Source organism: Psittacula echo, assembly GCF_963264785.1.
Source record: "Psittacula echo genome assembly, chromosome: 5".
Classification (NCBI taxonomy): domain Eukaryota; kingdom Metazoa; phylum Chordata; class Aves; order Psittaciformes; family Psittacidae; genus Psittacula; species Psittacula echo.
In genome coordinates this window covers 84,666,394-84,679,248 of record NC_137739.1, presented here as the reverse complement: position 1 = coordinate 84,679,248, position 12,855 = coordinate 84,666,394, and positions in this window count along the sequence as shown.

Sequence of the window (12,855 nt, the reverse complement as noted above, 5' to 3'; positions counted from 1 at the left end):
CCTATGGCTTTCTATGCTGGGTAGCAAGAGCTGAAAGGAAAACTAGAGGAGCCAGGTCAGAGCCTGCTCAAGCAGAGTCACAGGCAGGAGGGATATTAGCAGCTTGGCACTTTGAAAAGGTTCTCTCTGAAAAAATAGTAAGAAATAATTATTGAAGTGAAATCAAACTTAATTAACTTAGTAGGACAAGTTTCATTCTTCAAACCACTGATCATGTCCAAACTTTAAAGTCTGTTTTCCATTTTCTAATGTGCACCCACATGATGGAGCTTAATAGAAGTTATACCTTTGTTCACGGAGGGAGGGTTTTTCTAGTTTAAAGGGCAATTTTGTGCCTACTTGACTTGAAAAAGGCTAATTCAAAATCCAACCAATCAGTGCTTTCTCCACCGAGAGGCACGGAAAAAGCCTGACTACAAGACAGCTCCCTAAGCACCTAAAAGTCATCAGTCCTGAACATGTTCTGAGTTCATTTGCATAAAATGTACCCCTCTCCTTCTATTTCTTGCCTCACACATTAGATTATTTTCATACTGCATATTAGACCACTAATAAGGTACAAATTTCAGACAGCGTGATCTAGTCTAATAAGCACACAAAGTTTAAGAGGACTGAAAACTCCTGGCTTCTGCACTCGTATTCCTTGGCTCTGCGATTTAGTGCAATGAAAATCAATGATAATGTGTGATTTTTCAGCTCAGACCATAAATTCGTATCTGCAGAAGTTAGTAATACTCACTTTGGATAGGTCATAAGGAAAAAAATCAATCTCAATAAATGTTAAGCTAGAAGCAGGCTGAGACAAATCATCAGATCTCTGGAAAATGTCTGGAAGCAAATTGTGATTTGTAGTCAAAGCTGAACAAAGTAAACGAGGAAGAACTGGTGGAATAGTTTGTTTCTGAATGTTTGGTTTCTAGGGTGGCTTTTCGCAGTAACAGGCACGAAAAGGATCTCTGCCTTGCTCAGGACGAGCTATTTTTTCACATTTACATGGCCAGGAGATGGAGTCCCGGCAGTCCAACCTTAAGTACGTGCACAATATTCCAAAAGGGACAGAATTCAATGCAGTGATTTTTTTATTATTACTAATTTTTTGTGGCTGCAGAGTGCTAAGACATATCTTGGAGTTTAAGGATATGTTGATTTGTCCAAAAAATATAATAAACCATGAAGTCCTCCATGGAAAATCTGTGACAAGTGTGTGAACTGGAATATTTTACTAAAGCCAAACAGAATCAGCCATATATTTTGCCTAGTCTGCCACAAAGAGAAAAGCATAACTGTATCATAGTTTTCAGGAGAAAAGGCATAAACAGCACAGCAGTGTTCTGTCCAGCAAAATGAATTATTTTTCATATATTTATAACTTTGAAAATAGGCAATACACAGAATAACCAGTGGAAGAGAGAGATGTTAGATCAAAATGAAGAGAATATGGATGTGTTAATATTGGAACTGGTTCTGTTACTAATCTCTGTGCACACTTGAAATGAAAACATATTTCATGGCAGGAAAAAAACCCCACAGTTACAAGCTTTAGAAAAATTCCAGTGTGTGCTGTTAGGAGAGCTAACGTAATGAGGGGAGTTACAAGACAAACTGCAGTTGCCTGCTGAATGACTGGGCAAAACACAACCAATCTGTATATAATGCGTTCTTTCAAAAGGAAGTATTGTGAAGTTTTCATCTCTGATTAAGTCTTTTCAAAGTAAACTGTGCTTAAAGCATTCTAAGCTCCATTCTAAAGCAATTTGGAGAACAGAAATCTTGATAGAAGGCTGCCTATAGTAACAGCAGCAGGTAAAATGTTCACTTTATTTTTGGTAGAACTGCATTTCCATTCGCCATAGAGTAAGATCAGTTGAACTGTGACAGAGAAAGAAAACACGTAGGAGCTACTGCTGAGAGACAAAGAGATAAAGCATTTATCCACAAAGTATTTGTCTGTAAACCACGTCCAGGCAAGATCATGTAAAGATCCTATGGGCAATTTTGTGGCTCTACTTCCTAGGGATATTTGTTTAATGTTCTGATGGCATTGGCTTCAAACCTACATTTACTCTCTGTGTAGGACTTTCAGCACTCTTGTAGTATAGCTTTTATTATTCTACACCTTCCTGTAATGCTGAAGACCAGATTTCAGGAACCTGACTGCTCTTCTCAGTTTGGTTGGAGTTGTGGGAATAATTGACAACTCCTGGCTGAATCTAAAAAAAGGAAAAAAGACAGAGAATTCATTTCACTCTAAATAATTTTTACCATTTTCTTACAAAAATTGAAATCCTCCTAGATTTAAATATGAGTTGTGAGAAACGTGTTTCAAACCAAAATGACAGTTTTTTCATGTCAGATCTTATTAAATTTTGAAACAAGAACAAATTCTGGCTTTCAAAAGCTTCAAGTCTTGACAAAACAATTCAGAGAATTTCAGAAGAATTTACAAGTAGTTTGTTTTGCAGGGCCAGAGCCTCAAATCTGCATTTACTGGACGAATGAAACAGCAGAAAAATAATGCTTAGCTCTAGTCTTGATGGCTAATGTCATCTTCCGGCCTCCTTATTGTTGCATTTCTTTTGCATCAGCTTCTCTTATTCAAAAACCCTGCTTTATTTTAATTTAAAAGCCCCTACGAGACTTTGACTTGCCCATCCTCCAGCACATAAACCTGCTTTCAGTTTTTCTCCCCTCTGATTTTGCAGAACAGTTTTTCAAGATGATTTTAGCACCCAAACACAACAAAACCCCGCAAAATTCAAACCCTTTTGCGTGTTTTATCTCTCTGGTCTCTTTTGCTTGTTGTGGAACATCCTGTTCTTCACTTTCAGCCTTTCCTATTTCTGTTCCACACACCCCCCAAGGTATGGTATTTCCTACTTAGAGCATTTCCTCCTGCTCCTCCTTTTATATGCAGAAGGCACCTCTATTCTCTGAAATGCCATGGCACACTCCTTTCTCTGCAACCATGAGAGCGAGAAGTATTTTTTCTTGTTTAGTAAGAAAAACATCCGAATCACCAGATACCCGTATAAATCTCCACCCTAAAAACACCCAGTTCTTCCATGTTGCCAAGGAAATGAGTACATAGTTAATCACGATGAACAAAACACAGTCCTCTCCACCTTCTCTGTTTCTTTCAGCCTGTCAACCCTCCAGACAAGAAACTTCTTACCGCATTTCTGTACAAATTTGGGGAATAAAACAAAATAATTAAGAAAAAGTCTCCATATTCTGGGTAAGCGCATCCTACTTTAGCGGATTTAAGCAACAGGGAAACATAGGACATGTTGGTGACTGAATTGGGTTATAGGCCAGAGAAACTGAAGCCAGGAATTGCACAGGCACCCAGAGGTCAGCAGATTTCTCATCTCTTTCTCTGTGTACCCTGCAGTGTTCTGTTAGCATTTTGCAATAGGCTCAGCAGCTAAGTTTTTGGGGTGGGTGTAAGAGCGCACCACTTCTGCGGTGGCCGTTGTGCTTCCTGTTTTCTCAAGGCTGATGGAGACGAGCTGGCGGGGCTGCTGATTTTGAAACAGGGGCGGCTGCATGATTGCCTTGTGAGAGCTCAGAATGAATCACCAGCTCATCCTTATAGAAAAATCCCAAAGCTTTCCAGAGCTGGAACTCTAACTCTGGTGGCATTGGGCTACCTGCTTGTGCACTGAGAAGAGGGTGGGGAATGCCCAGAACACCAAACAGTCAAAAATCAAAGTGTCAGACCACAAGAGATCATGAGATAAGTTTGTAAATCATACAACTTTTGGAAAAGATTTTTCTGTTCATTTGATTTCCATTCTTTGAGAAACATCCCATAATTCTATATTTTTATATATATTTATATATTTGTAATATGAAAAACATGAAGTATCATGAGACTTTAAATAAAACCACAAATCATTAATAGCGGATGGACAGGAAGGTTACTGAAACACAGAATTACCTTTACACACATTTTGACCAATAAACATCCAACCATTGGAGGGTTTAATGATACACTAAATTCAATTTGTTGGTAGAAGAAGGGAGCTTTTTGATGAAAGACAGGAAAGAAAAGGAAACTACATTAACAGCATCATAAAAAACTTCTGATGTAGGAGGATGATCAGGGACTGGAGCACCTCCCGTATGAAGAGAGGCTGAGAAAGTTGGGGCTGTTCAGCCTGGAGAAGAGAAAGCTGCGTGGAGACCTCATAGCAGTCTTCCAGTATCTGAAGGGGGCCTACAAGGATGCTGGGGAGGGACTCTTCATCAGGGACTGTAGTGACAGGACAAGGGGTAACGGGTTCAAACTTAAACAGGGGAAGTTTTAGATTGGATCTAAGGAAGAAATTCTTTACTGAGAGGGTGGTGAGGCACTGGAATGGGTTGCCCAGGGAGGTTGTGAATGCTCCATCCCTGGCGGTGTTCAAGGCCAGGTTGGATGAGGCCTTGGGTGACATGGTTTAGTGTGGGGTGTCCCTGCCCATGGCAGGGGGGTTGGAACTAGATGATCTTAAGGTCCTTTCCAACTCTAACTATTCTATGATTCTATAATTCTATGATAAAAGATGAAGAATAGGGGGTTGGAACTAGATGATCTTTAAGGTCCATTAGAATCCAAACCATTCTGATACACTATGAATAAATCCATCCTCTTGCAACTTCATCCAGCTATGTATCAATGTAAGACATTCCAGACCTGTTTACAAGTAACTACAATATAACCAGGATCAGTGTCCCTGATCAGGACACTCTCAAAACTGAAATGAGTATTTGAAGCACAAGCTTGCAAGAACAAATCAAGCCAACCAACCAAACCAAACCAAAGCACCCAAAACCCCCTAAACAAACAAACAAAGAAAGAAAATGCAGTTAAATTCATCCTGTACTTTGAGCTCCAGACTCACACTGGCCCCTAGATTGTCTAGAAATTTGAGGCTAACACCTGTTAGCCTATGCTAACAAATATGCTTGAGAAACCTTGCGTAGCCAAGGCAGTGCCTATTATACCATGCACTAAGCTCCCTGAATTAAATATTAGGCTTTCCTCTATGCTTTGTGTTGTCCATCACAGCACTAGCCATTTCTGGAAAACTAACATGACTCTTTTTTAACCTGTTTCAGTTCAGCTCCATGCTCCCCAGCCTGCTCCAGATAGTTTTATGATTAAAGCCTTAATTCATTACTGCTGTCTTCAGTGCCATGCCTAAAAGCAGCTCAGGTCAATATTTTGGAAACAAGAGCTATGCAAAAGGAAAGGAGATATGAGACTAGAAAACCTCTCTTAAGGTTGAAAGGAGCAGTGGTTAAAGGAAGGACTGGTAGGACCCTCCTGCGGAGATATGTGTGGTCAACTCCTAACATTTGGAGCCAGCTCAGAGAGGAACAGAGACTACTATTTAAACCAAATAGCTCCGTTACTCCTTGATCCTTATTGTATGTCTCATGCCTCAAAGTGATCCTGTGTTCAACCCAACTGATCGTCAAATGTTTACATTGTGCTGGGTGCATTTAACACACATACTAGAGAATGGTTTGGTATTTCACTACCTGTATGTTAATACCTCTGCTTTTAACCATCTGTTTGAACTCCATGCTACAGTGTCTAAAATACCCCCAAATATTTGCACATCATTTTCCACTTCCTGGACCTTCACATCCTCCTACTCTTGCCTGGTCCCCCATAATCTTAGACTGTATTTTACTTAAATATTCAATATAGATGAATGTCCCTTTACTTTCTGAATTCTTGTTATAGGCCTGCCCTGAGTTTTCACAGAGAAGTGAATACGAAAGAGCTTGAGTTCCTCTCACCACACTGCATTTGTTTCACTTTCTCCACTTTTCACTCACTGATTTAATCTGCAGCTCTCTGAGCTCAAGCGTAGGGTTCCTGAATTCTGAGTTCGTAGGATGAAGACATTGGAGTTGCTGGAGGATGCAAGGAATGAGGACATGCTATTAGATATCTTCCTGATCTGGCTCAGTGGCTCTATATCTAAGAATGCGTTTCTTTACTCACATTCTTTACTGAAAATCTCATCAAGCCTGCTTAGCAGTATCTACCCAGGGGTTTGCACACTAGAATAGGAAAAGGCACATCCCAGTATCACCACCATACTGCTAAGCAAAACTCTAAGAATCAGTCTATGGTGTATTTTAAGCTAACTTACTGGTTTTTCCTCCCTGGCTTTAGAAGCGGAATGACTGCAGTCTCCCCAGTCACATGCATCTTTGAGGGTCTGGCATGCAGCTCAGTTTGCAGCAGTATGGAGCCAGCATGGTTCTTGTGGAGCAATTCTTTATAACCTCAACTGAGGTGTTCACAAACTGAAGCAGTGTAGACAGATGCAGGCAGGTCTTGGAACTTGAGAAGAAATTCAGTGCCTAAAGATGTGGAATGTGATAAAATGGATGTAGATGGTGGTAAAAAAGGACAAAATCTAGGGATATGTAATCTGTGGATTTATTAGCGTTCATCATTTTGGATGACATGATGAATGACACTAACTTTCCCAAAATGTACAACAGTATTTTCTGGAGCTGAACTAGCCCAGAGGATCAAATCTCATCGCTTTGCACTTACTAGTGTACAACAGCAGCTCCAAAGCTAATGCATAAGGAAGGAGGCCTTAGCTGTATGATAAACCTGCCCAGTTCTTTGGAACCACATACCATGAGTGACAGAGCCCATACTGACCAGAAAGGCAAGCTGCTATCTAGAAGCTGGCTACCCCAGACTGCTCCAGGTCCGTGGCTAACCATCAAGCCAACTGTCAGACTGCTAGGTGGGGGTGAGAGGGTTGCAGTGTTGTTATGAAAGTTGTTTATCCACTGATTATCAACAGCAAGAGCGTACATGAAGTAACAGCAGGCTTTTGCAGGCAGAGCCTCTGAATTACATTATGGCAAGAGACAATGCACTGTGCCCATGGTTTGTGTTCCAGCAGAAGCCCATGGAGAAGTTAGCAAAATGCAATCTATTCCTTTCTTCCTCAAGGCTTGATAAAAACAGATTGATCAAAACCAGTGTGGACAGCACTAGCAAAGTGTGGCATGTGAAAGTTCTAGCTTATGCTTATACAGTGTCGGGCAACCTGGAACCTTATTCTTTTGCAGAGATAATAATCAGCAGAGTCCACTCCAGACAGTCTTGTCCAGCTAGTCTGCAGTCTTGTCCTTTCATATAACACCGGTGTTTTCACTTCAGGTGGTCAATGGTGTGGGCATGGATACAAGCTTGAGCTTGAAGCTATCAGATAATTCTGAAGTCTGTTAAAGAGGAAAAGTTGTGGTGACAGAATTTCCCAGAATTTAGCAAATTCATATCACTGCATAGAAGAATGTATCTGTGAGATGTTGCAGGGCTGGGCTGGATGACAGTTCAAGAAGTAGTTAAGAATTCAGGGCTCAATTCTCATTTTTCAGGTAACACCTTTTTTCTGCTCAGGACCAAGACCACGTTATATCAAACCACAAGTTTTTTTAATTTGGATAAAATGGTGTGGAATATGGATGAAGATCAAGAGCTTCTGTTCTTATGTAAGAGGCCTATAAAGATACTACTGGTTTTAAGAAGATAAGTCCTTTTTTTCATCTTGTTTTCACTCTTGCTCTTCAGCTTCCTTTCCTAATCAAACTGGGAGAAAAGTAATATGCTCTCAATGCTCTAATAAGAAACTAGAAGAAAACCCACAAAACCTTCCTAGCCTGGATGAAACCTCTTTGACACCCTTGTATATAGAATCTTCTATATATGAGCATAAGCATGTATAGGAGACATACAACACAAGTCACTGTGGAATATGAAAGGAGTAGCAAAGCTCAGCAACAAACTGTTCCAACGTGTGTTTTCTGATTGTTTTATGAACAGTTTTATCTATTTTGAAGAAACTGGACCCAGGGAAAAAATGACTAAATAAATACTTTGTGGAAATTCCTTACATTTCCAATCCAGTCAAATACAATAAACACACTCCTTTGAAACATATACACGAAATCTAGAGACAAGTCATCTATGGATTTATCACTATCTAGAGAAGGAGTGGCTCTGTTGTAAGAAAGGAAGCAAATTCCTCACCTGTTGAAGGCTGGTGAACCTAGCTGGTGAACCTAGCTGGTGAACCTAGCTGGTGAACCTTCTGGTGCACATGTATGTGTGTGAGGCCTTAAATTTTTTGACCGATAATTGGTACTGAAGAGGATGTATGCCCTTTATACAGCTGGAAGAAAAATAAAGTAGTCCCTTGTCCTAATAGCCATATGTTCCACAACAAATACATCATCTCATTGGTAAAAGGTGTATAACAAATGTGAAGGAAGAAAGCGGCTTGGGGATCCATGCATACAAAGATAGAAGGACCAAGAACTGCAGAATTACAAAATGACTTTAAATCCACTCCAGATGTTTTGTTCATATTGATTTCAATTGGATTCCCTAATGACAAATTAGCAATTTCTGATGATAGGAAGATGACCACTGGAGCACTCATTACAGATTCTAGAAGAAGTCTTCTGCAAAGCTAACATCTAATCTGACAGTCAAGTCACAGAATAATGTAGTGCAAAAAAAAAAAAATACATCCAAGACAGGCTGAGAAAACAGATTTAGCCTCAGTGGCATGTGCTCAAATGCTAAATTAAGAGATAGGTCCTGCTGGCTGACAGCATCTGGGAGAAAATTGTCCTAGGATTGAGACAAATTCTCTGGGGGAGATTTCTTTCAGTGTGCTATAAACTGTCTTAAAACATGTCTGTCCTGAATGACATATTATTGTGCAGAGATCTTCAAACTGGTGCCTGGGGGAGGTATGGGACATACAATGGCATGGCCCGACCCATGGCTGAGCTGAAGTTTTCGCTTAGTGCATTACTATGTAGGTATATCAGTTTGTCTGGGGGATCTTGAAGATGCTGCTATATTCTGGGGTGCAGATAATCCTACTGTGGCATTATCCCGAGACTGGAAGGCCCTCATTGTCTAAGGTGTGTGCTTAGCATCATAACACATAGGAATAAAGCTTAGGGAAAAATCCCTGATAGATTGTAAGATCACTGACATTTAAATTAGCAGCTACTTTAGTTGCTCTTGTATTAGGCCTTATTGTCACTACAGCACCCTTTAAGGAGGATCTGCCAAGAGTGATTATTTTGGGGCAACTTACCTTTTCTGAAGCAATAGCAACAACAGTTGTTGATGGAAAGGTTACAAATAAACAGACTATCACAGATTTGACAAAGTTTGACTCAGATCTTGGGGTTTCCAAATGGAGACGATTCTCTATAAGAAAACAAACATGAATCAGACTTAAAAAGAATATAATGCCTTTTAAGCTTACAGGGACTATAGCTTAACGCATCTAGTTTCAAAAGTTAAGTCTTGATTGTTTCAAGAATGTAAAGAATAAATCCATCTGGGATGGATGAAGACTGTCAATGAGAAAAACAAAAGAGTACCACCGAAAATTGTTTATATTTCATTTTTGTTGAAACAACATGACAATGACTTCCTGATTTGGGTTATTTTTTGTATTTCAGTCAAGTTCTTTCATCAGTGATGTTCCCAACACCAAGTCAGATGTAGTCCTTTGGGGTTAAGGTGAAAACCCTGTCCTTGTTTCTTTGAAAGCACATTTGGTAATGAAGTGACTATGGAGGTGCCGAGGATCTGTTCCTTACTCTTGTCTCAGGAATCAGGAGTTTACAAGTAACTGTAATAGCTACATCCAGTTTTTATCTTCCTAAGAACTGATTGGATCTGGAGAATAAACACAAAGAATTTTAGGCAACTTTCTTTCCATGGTAGCAGGAAGGCAGCTGGGAGTGATCCCAGGCTTGTGCAAACTGCAAAAGAGGTAAGTGTATTTGTTGGATGGGAAGAGAGCTACACGGTGTGTTTCTCCAAGCCTAGACATACTGGCCATAAAGAAAAGCCTGGTCTCTTCTGACCTCATGCAAAATCGACATGGAAATAAATGAGGAATGTTCTCTGCAGGAGATTCTGAGGAAGAATATATATGGAATAAGGTCTTCCTTTCATCGTCAAGAGGTAACTTGTGAAAGGAAGTAATTTTAGTGTTGTCTCTCTTGAAGGTTTGATGTTAATGTTTCAGCAAGAAAAAAGAAACATAGAGCACTGCAAATCCCACTACCAATTCAATGCTGTTTGCTAAATATAAAGGGCTCTGTCACCAGAGCTGAAAACACCTTGGTATATACTGATATCTCAGGCACTACAAGCAAATGTGCTAATAGTTTGGTGCCAGAAAGTCAATGATAAAGGGAAAGAAATCATTATTATAAAGTTTGAGTCCTTAAACAACCCTTTGCAACTTTGCTCAGCATTCTAGCTGCCAGGAAGTCATGGGATCCACGTGTTGTGTTACTGCCTTTTGCCTCCCACTTACAGAGGAGAGTTGGCTAAGTGTTGTGACCCATACTGCAACAATATAGGTTGATTGCAGATTAAACATGTCTTCAGTTTATCCTCAAGGATCATGCCCAATTCTTCTAGGTCATGCCAATGGCAGCCCTCTTCCTAGGACTAGCACAGGTACTGAAACAGGTTGTGACATGTTTGTATGGTTTTCATTTTCATTCTTCATGTTCAGATTCAGAACAATGAAAATGCAAGGACTCTGCCAGGTCCTTCCTTCGCAGCACTAACTATGCAGTGCAACACGAAATGCAGTTAAACTGCAGACCTCCTGAGGTTTTTCCCTCTGCAAAGTTTTCTTCTTCCTGAACTCTTCTGACCAGCTCTACAAGAAGTTTATCCTGTCTCAGCTAAAACACAAAATCAAATCTCTGATCCCAAAATAAAGGAGACTCTAATCCAACTAATTTTAATCATCACCCTTCCTTACATTATCCCTCTGCTGTCTGGGTTTAGCTTTCCAGTTACTCTCCTTTTGATGCAGCGTGTCTTCCATCAACTGGCTTACCACTTGGAATAAGATGCAAGATGTAACCTCACAGGAGGCTTGCTTTTTGGTTGGAGAACCTCTCATCATCTAGACTTCCTTCGCAAAGTGAAAGGAGTCAGTCTGTGCCCCACTGCCCAACTGAGCTCTTTAAGAGCACCTTCCCATAGTCCCGACACCTAGTACATATGCAGTCAATAATGCATATTAGATGATTTCCTGCTACTGGTGGTATGAGGATGAGAAGCAGTCTTTTACTTTCCATAGGACAAGAAGAATAATCAGTGAAATCCACAGCCTGAAGTGGATGGGAACATCAGAAAACAGTATCATGAGAACAGCTCAGCATATCGTGCAAAGGAGGAGCAAAGTGGCAAAAGCTGTTCTAGTAAACTTCTATTTACTGGCATGCTATTGAGCAATAGTTATGGTAACGTGTCTATGCATACCTACATACACAGATTCTCCCATGTATGCACACAACCAAGAAGAAGTCAGAATAGGGACATGTTTTGCAGGTGGTGTTCAGAAAGGGATAAATATTGTAGGGCTCTCAGTTTGTAAAGTTATCGCTGTTCTTCACAGTGCTCTCAACAGCAATTTAAGAGCCAAATCTATTTAAAAACAGTAATTGCAGAGAAGTGAAGTTGCCTTTGGTTGTGCTGTTTTTCTCTTTCCCGTTGTAGCTTCCTCTTTCTCTTCACCAGCTCAGCACTGCTGGCAGCTTTTTATAAACCACGATTCCTACTGCTGTCAGCTTGTTTGGAAACTACATGGTGAGCTCAGTCCAGCAGCTACTGCTGTGGGTTTGTGTTGAATTGCAGACCGGATTTGCTTTAAGTTCTGTACCTACCACCATAATTTTCATTCCAAAACACTCAAAGAGCTCTACATATTCAAAAATATTCAGTACAAAGCAGAATTTTGCAGTAAATATGTGCAGTTATGTAGCATAAACTGAAAGTGTAAGTGCATTCCCATAAAAATCAGTAAAGACCTGCACAATGCATATGGGAGTGATAGCTTCTGGAAGGTTAAACTGTTGCAGGGCCATCAGTAATGCTGAGTTATTCTAGGTTGAGAGTAATTTGCACTGAGCATGCATAAGGGATGTTGTGACCAGAGCAATAGCTGTGAAGCAAAAAGCAATATTGATATGATCTTCATTTGTAGAGGAATCTTCTACAATACCTTAGACATCTTTAATACCAGAGACAGAGTGGGTGGGTGAGTAGAGTGCTGTCCAGAAAGATTATAATTACATGAATAATTAGGAATAAAACAGTGAAAAAGCTTCATCTAGCCATAGCATCCAGAAGAGATTACTAGGGAAGCAGGCAGAAGAAAGAACAGAGGAGCAGGACTGGAACTGAGGAGACACTGTAAGTTGAGATAGTGCACCAGCACTCCGTATGTCTTTGTCCTCTGCTTGCTGCTCCAAAGGCAAACTTTGCCATTGGTTTGGTGGAGAAACTAACTTGGAACAGACACATTATAGTACTTCTCACTACAGGCGAAATCGTACAGGACTGGAGGATGATGGCAAGATCTTGGCTTGAGGCAAATGGTACTTAGAAGAAAAGCCATAGAAAGAAAATAAAATCAGAGGTTCCTCTAGGCCACAGAACTCACAATCTTGTTTACTTGCAGATCTCTAAAATGCTTCCATGTAGGTGCAAACATATCTGGGATTTACATGATCAGTTTAAGCCCACTGATAACAGGGTTACTTTTTGTTATTATTCTCAGATCACTCAGAAGTACTCCTTGGACTTACAGTGGTCTGTAGACCATGAGTTGAAAAGTCACTAAATCGTGACTGGAAAACATAGGTCTGAACATAGTACTTTTACTATTGAATTTAATTGCTGTATTACTGAATTAAATGAAAACATCATTAATAGCAGGCTGCAACTGCAAACGATGTAAAATTCAGTCACTTGTAAAAATATAC